This window comes from Lotus japonicus, chromosome 1 (assembly GCF_012489685.1).
Source record: "Lotus japonicus ecotype B-129 chromosome 1, LjGifu_v1.2".
Lineage (NCBI taxonomy): Eukaryota > Viridiplantae > Streptophyta > Magnoliopsida > Fabales > Fabaceae > Lotus > Lotus japonicus.
Window position 1 is genome coordinate 89,091,885 of NC_080041.1, and position 20,346 is coordinate 89,112,230.

Genomic DNA, 20,346 nt, shown 5'->3' on the forward strand with positions numbered 1-20,346 from the left:
GGGAGAAGAGCTTGGCAAAATACGGAAATGGGTTTGAAATGGGTTTGAATAAACCCTTGCCGGTTTACATACTAATATAATACGGATATTAAACTTCCGTATTCAATACGGAAATGCGTCTTCCGTATTCTATTAAAGGGGGGCGTTCCAGTAATTTCCCCACTTTAAGTGGGGCGGGGAGCCCCATAGGGGGGCCCAAACCCAACTCCCGGAGTTATGGGGAGCAGAATGCAAGTTATTTTGTTTTCAATTTTGAGCTCACTTAGGGACAATTCTTATATTGTTTTCAACTAGGATAATAGCCCGTTACCGTGCGATGCACGGACGAACGATTCTATGTTTTATGATTTTTAATTCTATAATTTTATAAAATGAATTAATTAATTTACAATACCAGTAGTAATTTGTAATCTACGCAATCATTATTAACTTTTCCAATAGACAGGTGACAATAAACCGATTATTAACTTTAGTGTAACTGAAACACATGTACTTATTTAGTTTTTACAATTTTATTATAATTATTATACAATTATAATTTTACAAAATAAATCCCCAGGTTTGCTTATCACCCTTACGAACAATCACTTTCATTGATTTGGGCTGACAACGAAAATAATCCTAGAGAGCTTTAGCATGAACAGGCCGCAAAAAATGCACAATAGTTTAATATCTACAAAAATAAAACATTAAATTAATGTAATATACACTTTTTACCAATGCCTGCTTCTGCTACACTGGGCGGCGGTGAGATTTAAAGAAAAACCAACTTCCTCATACTCTGTCCATGGTTCTTGCTCTGGCTCAGCATAAATTATCTCACGTTCATCCTCGTTGAAGATACGAATATTGAAGTCAATGTGTCTGAACCTCATTGGCCATGAGTGGATGCTTTTTCCGGTGTCCGTGAGATGCACGAAGAAGTGATTCTAAACTTGATTCTACAATTTATTAAAATGAATTTAGTAATTTACACATCAGCTGTCTACTCAAGATTCCAAATTCAATTCGTTTTAATTATTATCTTTACCATTACATGAGTGTAGATTAATCACTTTAATGTATATATATATATATATATAATTTTTACGGTGTTATTATAATTATAAAAAAATTGCATTAATAAAATTTATTTTATTGAATGAAAATAAAAATAATACTATTTATCACAAATAACAACATCAATATTGCATAGGTCCTTCTAAGTATTGAAGATGTCAGCTAGAGCTGTCAATATGAGTTTCAACCCGCGGGTCAGCTCGACAGGTTGGTTAAATGAGCCGGGTTGGGTTGATTAAATTCCAGCTCGAAAAGAACTTGGGTTAGTGCAATCCGGCTCGTTTAACCCGCGGGTTAGACGAGCCAACCCGCGGGTCAAGCGAGCCAACCTGCGAGTTCAAGTTATTTTTTATTAAAAAATTTATTTTATTTTTTCTTAATTCAAGGTTATTTTTATGGATTATTTTTAGATAGAAAAATGGAAATTTTCATTTCTTTAAATTTGAGACGATTTTTTGTGTTTTATTTATTGTTATTCTATTATTTATCTCATTTTAAATGTGACAGTAAAACAATTGTGTTCTTAAATCCTATAAATTAATTTTTGTTACTATATTTCAAATGTGACAAAAAATAGTTGCGTTGATAAACCTCTTTCTTATGAGTTGAAACCAATTTATGTAAGTATTTTTTTGAAATTATTATTTTTATAACATTTTAAACATTTTCTAATCCAATTTCTTTATTTTTTATATTTATTTTACTCAACCCGCGAGCCAGCCTGCCAACCCGCGAGCTCGTAGCGAACCGGGTTGGGTTCATATTTTCCTGGCTCGTTAAGACCTCGGGTTGACACAACCCAACCCGTTTTCAACTCAATCCATACGAGCTGGTCCAACAACTCTAATGTCAGCCATAGTGGTAGTGCCATTTGCATTGGCAACACCATTACCGTTAAGCAGCTGAGCCCCAGCATCCTACAATAATTAACATTTGTTAACCGCAGCAAGTGATAAGTTAAGATTTGAAACTCATCTTAACGCATCCAATGAACACCAGTCCCAAGTTTGAGGCTTAACCAACAACGCACCTAACAATTTGTCTTAAGATCATTAATATATAACCTAGCTATTCCCTACCAAGAGAGTGGTTAAGCAATATAACAAACTTGATAAGAAAAAAAGTGGGAAAATCTACAAGTGTAAAAAAACGATGTTGATGTAAGAAGCAAGCTTCTAAAAATCCAAAATTGTAAATTTCTTCTTTACAACTAAGACTTGAACCATCTAAATAAGCTTCTTATTGAAATATTACTTCAAAGTTCAAATGCCAAATCCGTAAAACTTGAACAACAGTATAAATAGCTAAGGACATAATACAAAACCATGCACCTCTGGCATTTGTTGTTTCAAAACAGAATGATATATCAAAAGAACTAAAACATTTGCAATTATAGTTAATTTTGGAAAGTGTTGGCATGAGAAAACTAACTTGCCCTTTAGATATAACAAATTCCCGTTCCTTCTAGCTTACTCAGCTCAAATTCTACTCCCTAAGCATCAATCATATTCAATTTTCTTGCAAATAATACATGGTAGTTTTCGTGCATATTGTGCCAAGGAACCAGAATTAATTCAAGAATAGCACAAAATTACAAATCTTGAAAGTCTTAAAACTCTTACAAACAAACTATAGACCCACTCTTTAAATTGATATCGCGTAAATCTCAACTCTTGAGAGATAGAACTCGAGTTCTAAGTGAGGCTCACATGCACATATGGATAAGTATAAATATCATTGACATTTTCGCCTCATACTTCTAGTTTTTAGCCACTGAATCACAATTCTCGTATGTTAAAACTAATCAACTAACTCTAGGATACTGTCTCCACCTAAAGCAATACCTCTATTATCATCTTAAATGCATATATTCAGATTGAAAGAGAGGCTTGGACTTTCATCGGGGAACGTGAATAGGGAAAGAATTCTGGAGTGAGATTTTAGAAGACACTGCCTCTTTCTACATTGTATCGCCAAAATCACAGGTAACCCTCGTCATCTTTTGTACCCAATCACCTCTGCTAATAAAAAAAAAGCAACCCTTAGCATAGGTAGTCAATTGCGCATACCACAGATCAGTAAAGAAAGGAACATAAAGTCAGATAAGCATTAACAGAACAAAAACTGTTGAAAGAATCACACAAATAATGAGAGACTCATAAATAGAGTTACCACTAAAATATTTTCCTCTTGAAAACAAAAAGAGTTCCCACTAAAATCAAAAAATGAGAGACTCACTAACATCGTAAAGACCCACTTCAGTATTTCAACATATCGAACCAACCCCAGAAGCCAAATTTCAACCCGCAATGTTCAGGCCAAGGGAAGATTTTTACTTGGACAATATAAAATTCAAAAACCCCAAATGAACCAGAAAATTAAATGGACTACTATGTATCAGGAATCCCCTTTTTATATGGTTCCTACTACTTATACACGTGCACACACACATAATTAAATATGGTGGTTGGTGAGGCAACCATGTAGCATACCATACCGATAAGTAGATGAATAAACCATAAGACAATGATGATCTTCTCTCATCTAACAACTGCAAAAGAAACATGACAGAGAACCAATGCAAAGAGAGATAAATACATCTTAAAGAAATATCATATTTTTATAAGGCAGTATTAGAGACGAAACTAAATTAGGTTAGAACAGACTTTCTGCAAGGTTGAAATATATTTGATTATGGAACTTTAGTATTACTATAAACTTCTTGGTAAAGCTGATCAAAAAGTCATTGAGTAAGAAAGGCAAAAAATAAAAGGGCCAAGGGTGAAATTTCCTTGACCGCCAGGAGCGCCCGGCAGCCTCTGAGGCGTGCCCGGCACACAGGAACTTTAAATTTGCATTTCCTACTCGAAGCTTTGCATTTTCTTCCATCTTCAATCCTACAACACTTTTTTTTAGATTAGAATCAATGCTTGTGCATATTCTATAACTAAATTTCACATATTAAGAAGTTTTAATCAAAAGAGGGTGAAGTTATCAAATATAACTCATTAATCACAAAGTCATTGATTTCCTTTACCCTGAGGTTCTGTATGATTCTCCCTAAAAAAAAATCTTTATCCCAGTCATATCAGAGCACAAAGTACGTTTTCAAGTTAGTCATGCATTGAGAATCTAACAGTAGATTTGTACCAAAAGTAAGTTCTGCCCACCTAATCAAATGACTTATAGTGGAAACACATTGGGTTGAAGCAAACATGATTCCTAGAGTGACATAACCAGTATTGAATTGAATTCTTCACATATGATATTTGTGTTATAGTGAAATAGATATGAGCGATTTATTCACAAGAACAAAATAAATCCAAGTAAGAAATCTTACAATGAAAGCTGAAATAATCAAGGAATGAGTCATGTTACCTGGCATTCCTGGTTGCCTTGGAAACTTGGGCCTTAAAAATGGAGGTGGATAACCATAGAAATGAGTCACTACTGGTTCAATTTACCAAATTGAAACTCTGCTTGGTGCTCACCAGTTGGCATTCCTGGTTGCCTTGGAAACTTGGGCCTTAAAAATGGAGGTGGATAACCATAGAAATGAGTCACTACTGGTTCAATTCAAATTGAAACTCTGCTTGGTGCTCACCAGTTGTTGATCCATCCCATTGAACCTGTTAATAATTCAAAATACCTCAATAAGACAATTAAGAGATTATTGCTAGTTGTAAGACACACACTATGACCATGAGAGACATCTGCACATGGAAAATTATAAACTGTAGGACATAATGAATGTTATAAGGTACTCAAAACCAAGGAGTAAGAAAATATAAAACATTTTGTTAAATAATGTAGTAGTTAGTCTATAGAAAGTATAAGCACAAGGAAAACATTCAAAAAGCTCCAATTTTTTCTGCAATGATATCTAGTTATCCACACAATACATCTATGACTTTTTGGTGAATTATGGAAAAGACAAAACTAATGTTTGATCTAATTTTTTGTATAAGTAATTATGCTTTAAGATAAGCTCAAATAAATTCTTGAGCCATAATATGATAGAAAAGGACTACAAAGCAGTGACTAAAATTTCATTCGGAGTTAAAAAAAACCATTAAAACTAAGTCATTGCAACTTCAAAAGATTATTAGAAACTCAATATGCCGAGTATTCTGAATACAAAATTCAATGTGCAGGGTGCACAAAACTAAGATTGAAAATCTCATCCTCTGGCATCTTCAATTTGATATCAACTTTCTTTCTTTGGTCTCTACAAGTCTCAGCACATGTATCACCGGCAAAATCAAACTATATATATATATTTCACAATTTGATTTTCACCATTCAGGCTCGTCTAAATGACCATAAAGTTCTTTCCATTTGTATGAAGCCTCTTCTGGTGTCCGAAAAGTCCAAATATGTGACTTTGATTTCTCAGCACATGTTTGATCTAATTAAAACATTGGAAAGTGAAACTAAGAACCATTCCATTCAAGGAAAACTTCCGTGTCATAAAATATCAGCAAGTAGATAAAAATAACTTAGTTAACTATTCAATTTGTCAAGTATGGCAAGATAGACAATCCAAATACGCATTTGCATTAATACTGAGATCGAAATTTTGCTCTTGTGCAGTCTTAGACCCAAAAAACCTAAGTGAGTATGTCACCAATTATCAAGTTACTTCATTTCCACTACCAACAAACAGATTAAAAACTTGTTTCTTCCTTGCTTATCATTGCTTATCAAACAAATTAAAAATTCCACTTCATTATCAAGTTACCTCTTTGAATATTAGAGCTAGATTAAAAAAAAGGACACAGCAATAGCATACAACAGAAGCAAAACACAGCAGCAATAGCATACAGCAGCAGCAATCCCAACAGAAACAACAGCACATATCAAACAGCATGAAGCTTCAACAGCAGCAGCAACAAAGGACCGCAAACACAGTAACAACAGAACAGAAAGAAGAGACAGACCCTCTATAGTATGAAGGAGGATCCAGCAACATTCAAAAGCTCACGACAGGGATCATCCGCCATAGCAAAAACATAACACACCAGCAGCTCTAGCGCCTCACAGGCCACAAACACTCCACAATCAATACCAGATCACCTCACCAACCAGTCACACATGAGAGATAAATAAGGAAAAAAAATCATGCATAATGGGAGATAAGTAAGAAGAAAAACCATACTAAATGAAGGGGGAAATGAAAAAACATAAAAGAAAACATAAGAAACAGTGAGTTAGAACAATAACAAAATACATACCAATGAAGAATAATAGCAACTTCTCTACCTTCTGCTCCCTCTTTCTCGAGACCAAGCTACCACCTTCTCTACATATCAATGGATATCCTCATTTCGTCCCATCCTGCAAAAATCAACTTATAAGCATCAGACCCTTTCTAACGATGAGGAGAGGGCAAAGGGTAAGGCCAAATTGAGTAGTTGTGGTAGGAGCATTCTAGGAAATACATGCTCTTATGAAGCAGGAAGAATTGTTAAGTTGTTTAGAAAAGGCATACAGTTATAAATAACGATAGTCGATAAACAAAGCTTGTATAACCTTTTTGAATAACATACACATATCAACAGAAAATCTATTCCCACTTTTGAGATAGCACCATTAACTTGGACCATGTGGAATTTCTTGTGCAGACCATCATTCATAACATTTATGTTCAAGTCAACAGACTGGCATTTTTAACATGGCTTGCCCCTAAGACAACAATTACCTATGGAGGAAAGTCAATATCACCCCATAATCTCATCAAACTGATCCTAGACAATTCAAACATCCATCCACATTGATAACCAATTCACCTTTCCAGATGCAGCAGCAACCAAAAATCAAGTCAACAACACATAACATTCTTTTCCTCTTCAGATTTAAACTAACCAACACAAAACAGACAACTGAATCTAACTCCTCATATATGAAATCCCCATCAATCACATGTCACAGCTATTACCTATAGTCATGAGAGACAAAGAAGACTTACGAATACAAAGCCAAGGCTCTCTGAATAACATAGGTAGCATTGTTATACTTGGTCTGAAGCCTTCGATCGTCACACTCTCTGATTGCTCTATCGATCTCCATGTTGACCTATCAACACAAAATCTCAGCAAAACCAAAAAAACAATACAGAATTTTTAGCAAATGGGGCTTCGAAAGATTGCAAATTTAATGATGTTTCACGAAAAGAAAACCTGGGTTTTCGTCAAAAAGCAATCTTTTTGTGAATTGAAGACAACAACCAACCTGGTTCAGTGAAGGTGGATGTGGCTGCAGTGAAATATCAGTGAATGAACGATTGAGCCGTTTTTGTTGTTTTGTGTGTGAAATCAAATGGATTGGATGAAGAGATAAATTGGAACATGCAAGATATGGTTGGTTGGTTGTGTGAGATTGAAATAGATTGAGAGATGGAGCAGAAACTGAACAAAAAGATGGATAGTTGTATGTGTTTGATGTTTCTGCTGAATACGAATATGAATGAAATTGACGGCTCCAACTGAAATTTAAGAATGGATCCAAATGGTCACATTCAATCATAGAAAATAAAGGCAAAGAATGGAATATAACACTTGACATAATAAGTGTGAAGAATACTCAAAGCCAGATAAAAACCCAATAATTGAAATAGCCAAGAAAATAGTTAGAAACATTCATAATGTGAGCAAGTGAAGACCAATTCAAGGGACAACCAGATCAACTATACACTTGTGAGGACAAAACTGATGGTGACTTACCATCTATTACAGCAAATCAAGCAACCCAAAATCTATATCTACATTCCAAAAAAGATCATATTTCTCTCTCCTACCTCAAAATACAATAGAAATAAAAATAAAAACACAAGCAAATAATTTTTTATGTGTAGCGTCTGAGATGGTGGAACTTAAAACAGCAAGCTCATAGAACACATAAACTCTTGATAGTTTAAAGTTTAAGCACTTCATGATCCTATTAACGCATAAGATAAGATCATAGCAATAGCAGCAAAGATCTGTTAACATCAAGCTGTTATACTTGGTCTGTTACATATTCAAACTTGAACTTTGGGATCCTAATCTATAGGTTCATCACTTTGGCTAGCAATCTGTTACAGGCTTATCAGTTAGCTAGAAATTTGTTACTCTAGTTTCTATGTATATCCTCATCATGTAATTGTGAATAAACTGAATATATTTAATACAATTATATTTCACCATAAATTTATCAGATCCAATTATTGTTTTTCCTTTAACACTTAAGAAAGCACTAATAATATTAGTCACAAGTAGGAATGGAAGCCACTAATAGGTCAAAACATTTGGCGTTCATGTTAAATCTATCTATGGAGGAATTTTCTTCTTTTTCTTCTTGTTGTTTTGTTAGTTTGTGGTTCACAAATTCAAAGAAGAAGATTTCATGTAACCAAAAAAAAATAACCGAATAAGATTTCAAATATGAAAAGAGAATGATAAACCTGAAACCTAGAATTAGGATTTCAAAACTAAAGACAAAGCAATTCACATACCTTCGCACACATTGTCATCTAGCTTCCTCCAGTCCTCTGCATACAGACCTCCCTCCCTCTTTCCCTAGAACACAACAGAATATGAAAATGCACAAATAAGTTTGGATACTACAACCCCCAAACAAAGGAACAACAAAGGATGAGGAAAAATAACAAAACAATGGTGGTATTTATAGATAGCTTGGGATGAAGATTTAATATAAAAATATACAGAACCCATAACTCTACCAGTAGATAGTCATTCGAATAGGGATAGGTTAACTATTTGTACAATCAATCAATCAATAAATCAATTTAGTAGAGCAATTTAATAGAGAAAGAAGATTGAACGAAGAAGTTAGAGAGGAAGCTAGCTCTTTCTACAAATCAAACCAAATTCCATCTCATACAAGTCACATCAATGAAAGAATTCAAACCTGCTTCTGCATCAAGTACTTCCGCCAGAGCCCAAGCATCTCCATCTCTCTTCACGAACCATCCCTTCCGATTTCGTACAAGCCTCACCATACCCTCTGCCAAAAACCCACTTCAATTTTGGTTGATGATGAATGAATAGTTCTCATGAAAACGCAAGCTGCCTTCTTCTCTCTTGCTGAAACACCCACTTCGAGTTCGTACAACCGTCACCCATACCCTCTGCCACAAAGCCGCTGGAATGCAGTTGATTGAACCGTTCAGAAGCAAAAGGCAAAACCTAGATGATGGGTGAATAGTGGAGCTGGGCAGACAACAGCTGGAACGGATAAAAAAAATACACACAAGTACAAGTAATGAGCCGACAACAACAGCTGGAGAACAAAAAGAGAGAGAGAGTCCAACGAAAAAAAAAATTCAAAACAAAAACTGATCAAGAAAAAACATGAACCGTAGGATCAAAGAGAATGAATGGCCAAGATGCAATTTCTCTTATGAATAGTGCTGTTCTAACAGCCCATTAAGTGTATGTAGATACTTTGACTGTGCATCCTACATTAATAATATACTTAGATGCCCAACAATGCATTCTTTATAACACGCTCCCTCATGCAAGCCAACTAGCTTGAAGCGTGAATAATGTACATACTCGCTTACCTTGTGCTGAAATTCAACTTTTGGGTTCCTATTCTAGACCACTTTGATCATAGAGTCTGATAGTCTGATATCATGTCAAAATCGTACTCTAGACCACTTGATCATATATACATACTCTGATTCCATATTAAGAACTAATTATTCAAAGAGCTTAAGCTTTATGAATGGTTTTTATATTATATTTATAACAGTGGGATTGTGCATGGAATGGTTCTTCTATGGCTAACAACTCTATTTCCAACATCAAGGCCAATGTGTAACCAACTAGGATAGTTGCCCGTTTCCGTGCGATGCACGGACGAGCGATTTTACAATTTAATACAATTAATTCTTTAATTTATTAAGATAAAAAAATTAATGGGTGTGATAGAAATAGGTGTTGGAGATGGAGGTCCAGGGTTCGAACCCTGATGATGAGCATTTGTAATTACTAACCACTAACATTTGCCTATAAAAAAAATAAACAAATTAATTTATATACTAATAATTTGTAATTTTTTCAACTATATATAGTTTAAATGACCATTAAAAAAATTTGGGTTAAATAATCCATATTCTAGGTGGACCAATCACATTTAAGATAAGTGAAATATCATTTTTATATTTTATTTATTTATAATTTTATTGGTTCATTGAGATGCACGAAGATTCAATTTAACTATCTATTTTTTTTATAAATTATTAACTTAAGCTTTTTTTTCCTTTAAAAAAAATTAAATAAATAATTTACAAAAAAGATGTGAAGACAGCAGTATTCTCTTTTATTTGTAAGAAGAAAATGATAACACGTTGATGAAGAGATATTATATTGAATTTTTAATGTTCCATAATGTTCAACGCCACTTTAATAAAGTAGCTGGTTATTTAGCAGTTGCAACCCACAATTGTGACTTCGGTCTTGATATATTGCTTTGACATTGGTCATCATATACAACAGTTTTCTCCTCATTCGTCCAAGTCAAAAGCCTTCTTACACTCCTTCATAATCACATATTGGATATAACTTTTCCAAAAAAGTAGTAAAATAAATATAGATAAAAATAGTGAAATAAATATTGAAAAATAAGAAATTCAACATGTAATAGTATGTTCCAATAGATGGGTACCGGACTTCAATTCTATCAATTCACAGGGCTGGAACCCATCAGTTCTCTGAGAAAGTATGTATCTGAATCTTTAGTAGAGCTATATGAACTCCAAAACATAATTAATCAGAAGCATCTTCTTGATATCCTCCTCGGTCTCCCTCTCCAATCACTTCATAGTTCCCTTGATCATGTGCTTCAAGAAGTGCCCTTCCAGCATTGGAGGTCTCCATGGCAGCACCGAGACCTTAGCAAACCACCTATAAATTCATTACCGTGCTTCTCGTCCGATCCCCATATATTCACTTATTCATTCTACACACGAGATATAGGCATAAATTACTATGGAGGAAAACTAAACAAATTCAAAAGGTTTATAGTAGTGGAAACATGATGAGATAATATATAGTAAAGATTCGAAGATAAAATTACATGAGCAAGTGTCAATATCTTATACCTGAAGCAGCAAGAAATATCCTACAAATTCAAGCACCAAAATTGGTCATATAAAGAAAATTAACTCAACAATTATCTGTAATGAAACCAAAATAGAAACAAAAACAGAAAGGAACGCAAAAGGAGATGCAGTGAGCCAACAAATAATAATTCACAAACTAAACAAAAACCAAATTTAGAATTAATATGAGAAGCAACTAACATAGGCACATGAGCATAACAAAAAGAATACACATGACAGAAGAAGCAGGGTCATGGAAACCTCAATAACAACACTGACATATAGCTAGCTCATTAGGGGAAAATAGTAGTCAACAATAAGAAACAAATATGACTCTTTCCTTAATGGTAGAGAAAGCTTCAATTTAGTTGGCTGAATGCTTGAAGCAGGTGTGCCCAAATTCAAACTTGACCACTCAAGTTGGAGTGCAAGACTTTGGAAAAAGTTCTACTTCTAGCAATGCCAACAACAATAAAATCCTTTGGGAAAGAAAAGGATGCGGTTATGGCTCCAGTTAAAATATCAAAAAGGACATAGAAGAAGTGAAAGTGTAAAACCTTTATCAAAAAACAATACTTCCAAGGTGTTAGTCAAAGTTAGCACATGATCAAGCACAACCATACATATCAGAGCCAAAAGATTAAAGGTAAAAGACATAAAAAAGGGGAAAAACCTTCATAATGATTAAGCAAGTAGGTGTAATTTTTTTAAGGAAATCATGAAGCGCATGGTATATGTGGTGATGCCATGATCATTTACCCAACATGACCATAATCCCAATAAGCACCATCTAGAGCCATCTAGAGCCAAAAGTTAGCTTCCAATGAAAGAAACACTTAAGGACATAGAGATTTGGTATTTTACCACTTGAAGAAAAATCATTCTGAAATTGTGCTGGTGTCCACACAACTTTTAACCCGCACCTAATATAACTCCACCCACCACTTAAAGCGGTGTCATCATCAGAAGTTATCTTAGAAGAAGCTCATAAAGAATACATGATTAACACATAATGGTATGAACATTAAACAAATCAAGTAAATAAGTAACTAATTAACATCCATGAAGATTTGAAGCTCTTTTAAGATCATGAAAAGACTTGACAGTGTTCCACAACAACCAACACTAAGGGCCAGCTTTTATGATAAACAATTGGCAGAGTTTGTACTATCAATAAAAAAACATAAATCAATAACCATTGATACCTTAGTACGTGTTCGTTTTTAAAATTACTTACAAAAGATGAAAGCAAAATAAGGAATATAAGAAAATGAGAAAGGAACTGAGATTTCTCAGCTCCGACAGATCAATTTTCACCCATTGTTAGTATATATCAATAGAAAAACTTCATTTTGCTTACTAATATAACATTATGAGACTAACAGCCTAACATGTTAGGATGCAGGACCCATTCTCTATTGTGCTTATGCCATTTCTGTTTGCTCCTCATATAAATAAGAAAATAAAGATGACTTAGAAGGTACCTGCTGATCAATTTTCACCCATTGTTAGTATATATCAATAGAAAAAACTTCATTTTGCTTACTACTATAACATTATGAGACTAACAGCCTAACATGTTCGGATGCAGGACCCATGAAATGCGTGTCCACATGGTGTCTAATCATATAGATTTTGTCCCAACCTAAACACACATCAATTTGTCAATTCTTTGAATTGAAACAACATTAGTCCTTAATACTGCAACTAACTCAAATAGTCAGATTATAACTAAAACCACTTCAACTTCATCCTAATTTTAAAATTACAATGCATGCATGATCAAAGAGAAAATAGAAAGAATTAAATAGTAGAGATTTGCTATGGCCTTAAAAAGCATCCTAACTATGAAAGCAAGATTTGCTAGGAAATATGTAACACAAATAAAAGACAACAGGAATGGTGCTATGACCTTGATTTTTTTTAGTTACAACCTCTATGATCAAAAAAGGAAAATAGATTGAGAAAGGCAGTAAAGACGATTACATTTTTAACTATATGCATCAACTTCTTTAATGTTAGAATTAAATAGGTATCAGACTGTTGCTAGTTTAACCTACATTCAACCTTCCAGATAGGCATCAGACTGTTTCCAAGTATCTCTACCACAACACATGCTCCTAACACGAATAACACAGCACAAGCTCAATTAGAGGATCATTAATTGGACAGGGAAATCAATCTTGGCACTGTGTTTTTTCTGTGAAATACATGTACCTCTCACACATACTTGACTTAGAAAGACAGGGCAATGCATAGAAAACAAAAAATAAACAGGGAAACTGAATCGACTAAGAACTGGTGAGCACCCTACAGCTCCAATTTGATAAATAGATACCCTCTATCAAGCACCACAAAAAGTCTTATACACACACCAAACCTTTGTCTTATTGCAAGAAGAGTGCATATACATTGAAAATAACTGTTTAACCACTGTCTTCATACATAAAGATAATTATTATGACACTTGGCATATATAAGATTGATTGAGAACATGATAGGAGAGTGCAGAATATCAAAATTTGGCTTATATAGAAGAAGAGGAAGGTTCATGGAAGCCAAAACAGGACCACAGCCACAACTGGCATATGCACCACAAAAGAGTCATTTACACATCAAACCACTGACATAGACACACCAAACCAATCCCATTTCGAAAATCAATGATCTGAGGTCACATTGAATCTCCGAGAAAGAACCAAAATCCATTCAATCAAACAAAGAATCAAAATGAAATTAAAACTAAGAAAGAAGAAGATAATTTAGATTTTCTTTGGGAAGTGAATCATTTAGATTCTGTGGATATTTGAAGCTATATGTCGCTGATAATCTTACATTCCATGTCACTACATTATAATTTAATTCCATAATTATCCAGTTAGCTAATATTAAAAGTGTGGTGTCGAAGGTAAAATGTCTCATGCCTTCTTCAATTCAGGGAACAAAACTTTTTCATTCAAATACACACCAAAATTATGAAGGAATCAACAGGGAACTTGAAAAGAAAAGTAAATGTGGTCCATAACAGTTCCCTCCCTGCATTCACCTATACTAATCCAACCATTCGTAAAAGTTAATCAATATTATATTTACAAAAATAAGGGGTTCAATATAAATCAAGCAGACACGACCCAAGCACACATCACTTAACAAAATTGTGAAACCAAAATCAATTCCCCAACTTAGAATAAAACAAAAACTGAAAGAAAGTGGATCCTAGCTCATCATGGGTAAACTTCATAAATTTCAAATAGAAATCAGAACGAAGAAAAACTTTTAAAATAAAAATACCTCTAGGAAATATTCCATGCCAGAAATTTCAGTGAGCAATACAACCTCTGCATTGATTAAGACGAGATGCTAGCATCTGGTTTGGAGGAATCACCAGGACACATCTACTACAGCTGAAATAAACATTAAGAAGAAAGTTAAGGATTAAGCCATCTCCCACCCTTTTTTTCATTTTTCATTTTTGTTTTCCATCTTCTGTCAGTGTTACTTTTCTTCCACCCCTCTTCCATCCATAATCTCCTAAAAACTGACTTCAAACTATCTCTATATGTCTTAGTGGTTTGTCAATTGACCTACTTCAAAAATAGGGGCATCAAAGAAAAAGTGAAACATAGATATAATAAAAAAATGAACTTACTAAAGAAAGCTCTAATAATATTAGTCGCAAGTAGGAATGGAAGCCACTAATAGGTCAAAACATTTGGCGTTCATGTTAAATCTATCTATGGAGGATTTTTCTTCTTTTTCTTCTTGTTGTTTTGTTAGTTCGTGGTCACAAATTCAAAGAAGAAGATTTCATGTAACCAGAAAAAATAACCGAATAAGATTTCAAATATGAAAAGAGAATGATAAACCTGAAACCTAGAATTAGGATTTCAAAACTAAAGACAAAGCAATTCAAATACCTTCGCACACATGGTCATCTAGCTTCCACCAGTCCTCTACATACAGACCTCAATCCCTCTTTCCCTAGGTTAAAGTGTTTTCTCTGTAAGCATGGAAGAAGAGGAAAAGAATGAGATACATGAAGACAAATACAAAATTTGAAATGAAAGAACAATTGTGGGAATATTTATAGCAAAAAGCAGGTTTGCTCTGAGAAAGAACACCAAGAAAAAGAACACCTTCACTCTCCAAGAGATTCAATGATCCACGAAGGGGATTCAATGATCCAGCCATTAAAACCACCAAGAGAACACAACAGAATATGAAAATGCACAAATAAGTTTGGATACTACAACCCCCAAAGAAAGGAACAACAAAGGATGAGGAAAATTAACAAAACAGTGGTGGTATTTATAGATAGCTTGGGATGAAGATTTAATATAAAAATATACATAACCCATAACTCTACCAGTAGATAGTCATTCGAATAGGGATAGGTTAACTATTTGTACAATCAATCAGTCAATTTAGTAGAGCAATTTATAGAGAAGGGAGATTGAACGAAGAAGTTAGAGAGGAAGCTAGCTCTTTCTACAAATCAAACCAAATTCCATCTCATACAAGTCGCATCAATGAAAGAATTCAAACCTGCTTCTGCATCAAGTACTTCCGCCAGAGCCCAAGCATCTCCATCTTTCGTACAAGTCTCACCATACCCTCTGCCAAAAACCCGATTCAATTTTGGTTGATGATGAATGAATAGTTCTCATGAAAACGCAAGCTGCCTCCTTCTCTCTTGCTGAAACACCCACTTCGAGTTCGTACAACCGTCACCCATACCCTCTACCACAAAGCCGTTGGAATGCAGTTGATTGAACCGTTCAGAAGCAAAAGGCAAAACCTAGATGATGGGTGAATAGTGGAGCTGGGCCGACAACAGCTGGAACGGATAAAAAAAATACATACAAGTACAAGTAATGGGCCGACAACAACAGCTGGAGAACAAAAAGAGAGAGTCCAACAAAAACAATTTTGCAAAACAAAAACTGATAAAAAAAAACATGAACCGTAGGATCAAAGAGAATGAATGGCCAAGATGCAATTTCTCTTATGAATAGTGTTGTTCTAACAGCCCATTAAGTGTATGTAGATGTAGATGTAGATACAAGAGACAAACCGAGATATTACTTTATGAGAATTAAATACATGCCACTTGAACCAATACACATCACAGGTTCTAATTAACCTAGTTTATAACTTATTTGATCAAAATAGTTATGTGTGACGAACAACTTATTCGGCTCCTAAGTTTGCAACTTATTTGATCAAAATATAGTTTATAACGTACTTTTGTAGTTATATCAGTTCCTGAAAGAAATCAGAATACGAGCTAAATGACGATTAGAAAATGTAAAAAAGAATCACGGATCTCAAGTTCAGTACTAAAATGTTATAGCAAAATAAAGTTTCCTGTCTTATATTCTAATCGATTCTAATTCTGCTGCTTTTCATCTTCTCATATTAACTCACTTGGAAACAGAAGGATCATTGCTTGTCTCGGCCTTCCTTTTCTACAGAAGTGAAATGGGGAGAAATTAAGATTTCAGTGCAATTAAGTTGGAATATTATTATTATTTTTATAAATAACATCTAATACTTCAAAACACATGAGAATGCAAAAACAGTCATTTGAAGTGTTCCCAAGGACAAAAAGCCTATCCAGAACTACCTAGTTTTGAATTAAATTTAGTTTGCATAAAATCCGGTTTAGAACTAACCATTGTTTGGTTTGGCGAATCACTTTTAAAATTTGCATAAAAAAATTCAATTTAAAAGTAGAAACATAGGGAAAGAGATAAAGAACAAAATTAGTTCAAATAAAAACTGACTTTTTTTCCAACAATAACAAGTGATTCTATTAGTCTCATGGCAATATATGAGAGTTTTCTTCTCAGTTTTTTCTTTTACTTATTCACAGTCCCACTCTCAATCATCAAATGGTTCATGTTGACAGAGCAAAAACTACAAATAGTTTGGATAACTAACCATACATGAGTAAGTGTCACAATATGAATGAAAAGAGTAAATACCAATCAGTACTACATGAAGATTAGTGTTTTTTTCCAACTGCACATTATCCTATCCTTTGGAAAACAAAGATAGTTTAAAAAACACACCTAACCGGTTGCCTCATGTACATGAGAAACATCCATTTCTAGAAAACTTTCTCCTCAACACGTTGTTCCTTTTCGGTGCAGTTCAACACCTTTTTAATATTTTTCCTTTCTTGTGCTAGACAGAGACATCTCTCAACAAAGGTTACTGCTTTTACACTTAGTGTATTAATACTACATGATTCATGTAGTACAAAGGATGAGAATAATGACATAACATTTGATAGATAGACACATAAAACATGAATAAAAACGACACAGGCTATTGGCATCAAGATTGGGTGATGGGTATTACTAAGAACTCTCTTTAAACTATTATTCTATCAAAGTCTGTCAGGGAAAGATAACATATCTGAGATGTTGGCATTCTGAAGACACTATGCCTTACCTCTTGGGCTTTTACCACCAGTCATTGCACTTCGAATCAAGTTTGTCACAGATTCTCTCCCCACTATCATGAGCACCAATGCACCTCTCGGCTATCAAATCCATTTCTTCTGTTCTAATCTGAAAAGATAATCAAATAAAAAGGTCTCAAAGGAAAATTTTGGGATGAAATTCATCTTGACCAACTATGGCTCTATATCAATTCATTGAATAACATGGAAAATGCAAACATAAAATCCAAAAAGAACAAAATATATACCTTGACTTCAAGACTCAAGTCTAAACATGCTCTCGTAGACAACTTAATAGATCAATAAACATGCTCTCTATCAGAAAATCCCTTTCCCCATAGTCATTTCAATATCAGCAGAGTTCTTCTTCATCGCCCATTCATGTGCTCAGGCTTTCCATTTTCAAGCCCAACAGACTCATGCCAGCATCCTCCCTCTCCGGTTGAAGAAACTTGCACAAAAACAGAGATAATAGAGTTTGAGCAAATGTAGATATACTGAAAATATTTCAAAATTCAAAATGAGAAACAAAATAAGCAGGTGAAATCAATGTCTCGCCCACACACCACAAATTTATCAAAAACAAGAGCAAAACAAATTTATTTCCAATGGCCAGACACCCCACAAGTTATCTCTGGGATTCACTCGTCCAGACATGTCTGATTGTCTGGGGAAGAATCACTCAACAGAACAGGTGAAAGTAGATCAAAGATAGACAATTAAAGAAGTTGGATGTAGTAATCACTGATGGGCAACAACACGACTACATGTTAATTTATAGGCAACTGAGAGAAGATGAAAACGCGATTCAAAAGGGCAGATATGGCAAGATTTCGAAAATACCAAATCCCACAGCCTGGAAAGTAAAATATGAATCTGGTTTTCTGAGCAAAGATACGAAATAAAGAAATCAAGCAAATGAAGTTGGGATATACCACAGCGAAAGAGGAAACCTAGCAGAACAGTTGCTCATACACGGATGAACAGTATCCAGCGAAGAGATCTTCCACAATCTTCGCTTCTGCTCGACGTACTCACCCACACAGAGCATGCTTCCTCCTTCTCCTTCCACGATCTTCGGTTACCCTTCTGCATCCTCGCCTAACCCAGATTAGCTAGTCGGGAAAAAAAAAGGTAGGGAGTAGGGTGATAAAATATTGGGGTGAAACTGGGGAGAAGTGGGCCAATGATTAAAAAAACTAATTTCTCTCTTATGAATAGTGTTTTCCAAACTTCCCATTAAGTAGATGTAGATTTGTCAACAGTTGTCGTTCCCCTACAACTATACAACTTCTGATCTTGCATTCTTCTTTTGCCCTAATGTCCATTGGAGCGGGAGGCATAAGATCATCTTTGTTAGCCTTTGGTGTAGACCAGTTAAGTAAAAGGGACAAAGATGCAGTAATCAAAGAGAGCTACCTCAGCTGGTACTATGCTGTTGTGTTCGTGTCATCGCTGCTAGGTTTAAGTGTTGTCGACTTGTCGTCTATATACAAGATAACATGGGGTGGAAAGTGGGATTTGGAGTTCCTGTTATCTGATAGCTCATTTGCAAGTGTACAAAGTTACCCGTAGTAATAAATTATCGATCCATCAAGGATTGTGATTCAATAATAATTTCTATTAATTCTCTTATTTAGATTTATAAAAGTAAAAACCAATTTCAGATTTTAGAAGTAGTGATGTTGTACGCAATAAGTAACACGGAAAATTAAATAGATTTGAGAATTCAGTTGGGAAAAATAGCACCCGGGTATGTTTTACCTATTTGTCCTACGCTTCAATTTTAACAATATTTATATGAACTCAATAAACCTCTCTTCGGCGATCTAGCCTTTATTCCAGGATGTTGACAACTCACACGCCCTAGACTTCCAATTCAAATACTAACTCTGTTTTACGAGCACCTAGACCAGAGAACTGAAGATTAAGTCCTAATTAAACTAACCAACGCAACTAGGTTCTATTCTTGAATCAAGCAGTAGGGAACGCCTAATCGAATCGAATCGAATCATTATTTCCCTAACTCCTAATCAACTTCCGTTCTCATAGAAGTTAGCAAGTTCCTTGCGTGCACTTAAGAATGAACAATATAAATTGATTCAATTACGAAGATTGGAAAAGAGAACTCATATAAGTAAAGATTCAAATCAAAACATAGTTCAAAACGGATTCACAACCCAAGTACTAAAAGAAGTTTAGTTAAGCATGGCCATAATCAAGAATTCAAGAGAAAGAAAATATAGCACCTAAAATTTCCAGGAGAAACCTTACAAAAGCTCTTAAAACCCTAAAAGTTCGTACTAACGAGTCTAATCATAGCCTAAAATGAGAAAATTAGAAAAGTGTATCATGCCCATTCCCGTTATGACCAGTATAACAGGCTTGTGGCCAATGGCTCCAAATCGAAATCTCCTTCCTTCATTAAAAAATTGTAAAAATGGAAAGTGTCAATAATTGATGTAATAGCTTTTGTCGTACTCATAATTAGGATCGTAAGTGTATTAATAATATAGTCAAATTACATGGCACTTACCAGCAAAGTCTATGGTGAGTTTACTTGGAGTGTAGTCTGAATTCTGAAGAAGAGGGTCTAATTCAAAAGTATTTGGTATGATCAGACCAAGATAAGGTCCCTTTTGATTGGCTCTAGCAATTTTTCTTTGCACTTGTGGTGTCAAAGTACAACTTACAAATGCATATTGGGCATTAA

General features: G+C 34.5%; 1 long non-coding RNA gene across 7 annotated transcripts; it reads right to left on the reverse strand.

The window, feature by feature from the left end:
- Window positions 1-2,542: 2,542 nt before the first annotated feature.
- LOC130727560 (uncharacterized) lies at window positions 2,543-9,320 on the reverse strand. Of its 7 annotated transcripts, XR_009015354.1 has the most exons (7): window positions 8,968-9,320; window positions 8,552-8,615; window positions 7,291-7,543; window positions 7,028-7,134; window positions 6,294-6,396; window positions 4,438-4,688; window positions 2,543-3,077 (listed from the first exon to the last, which is right to left on the reverse strand). It is a non-coding gene; the product is annotated as an uncharacterized LOC130727560 (long non-coding RNA). The 7 variants fall into 7 exon arrangements; XR_009015349.1 differs by lacking the exons at window positions 6,294-6,396; window positions 7,028-7,134; window positions 7,291-7,543; window positions 8,552-8,615; window positions 8,968-9,320 and adding exons at window positions 3,557-3,610; window positions 6,000-6,287 and having other exon boundaries at window positions 2,566-3,080; XR_009015350.1 differs by lacking the exons at window positions 6,294-6,396; window positions 7,028-7,134; window positions 7,291-7,543; window positions 8,552-8,615; window positions 8,968-9,320 and adding exons at window positions 3,552-3,610; window positions 6,000-6,287 and having other exon boundaries at window positions 2,566-3,077.
- Window positions 9,321-20,346: the final 11,026 nt, after the last annotated feature.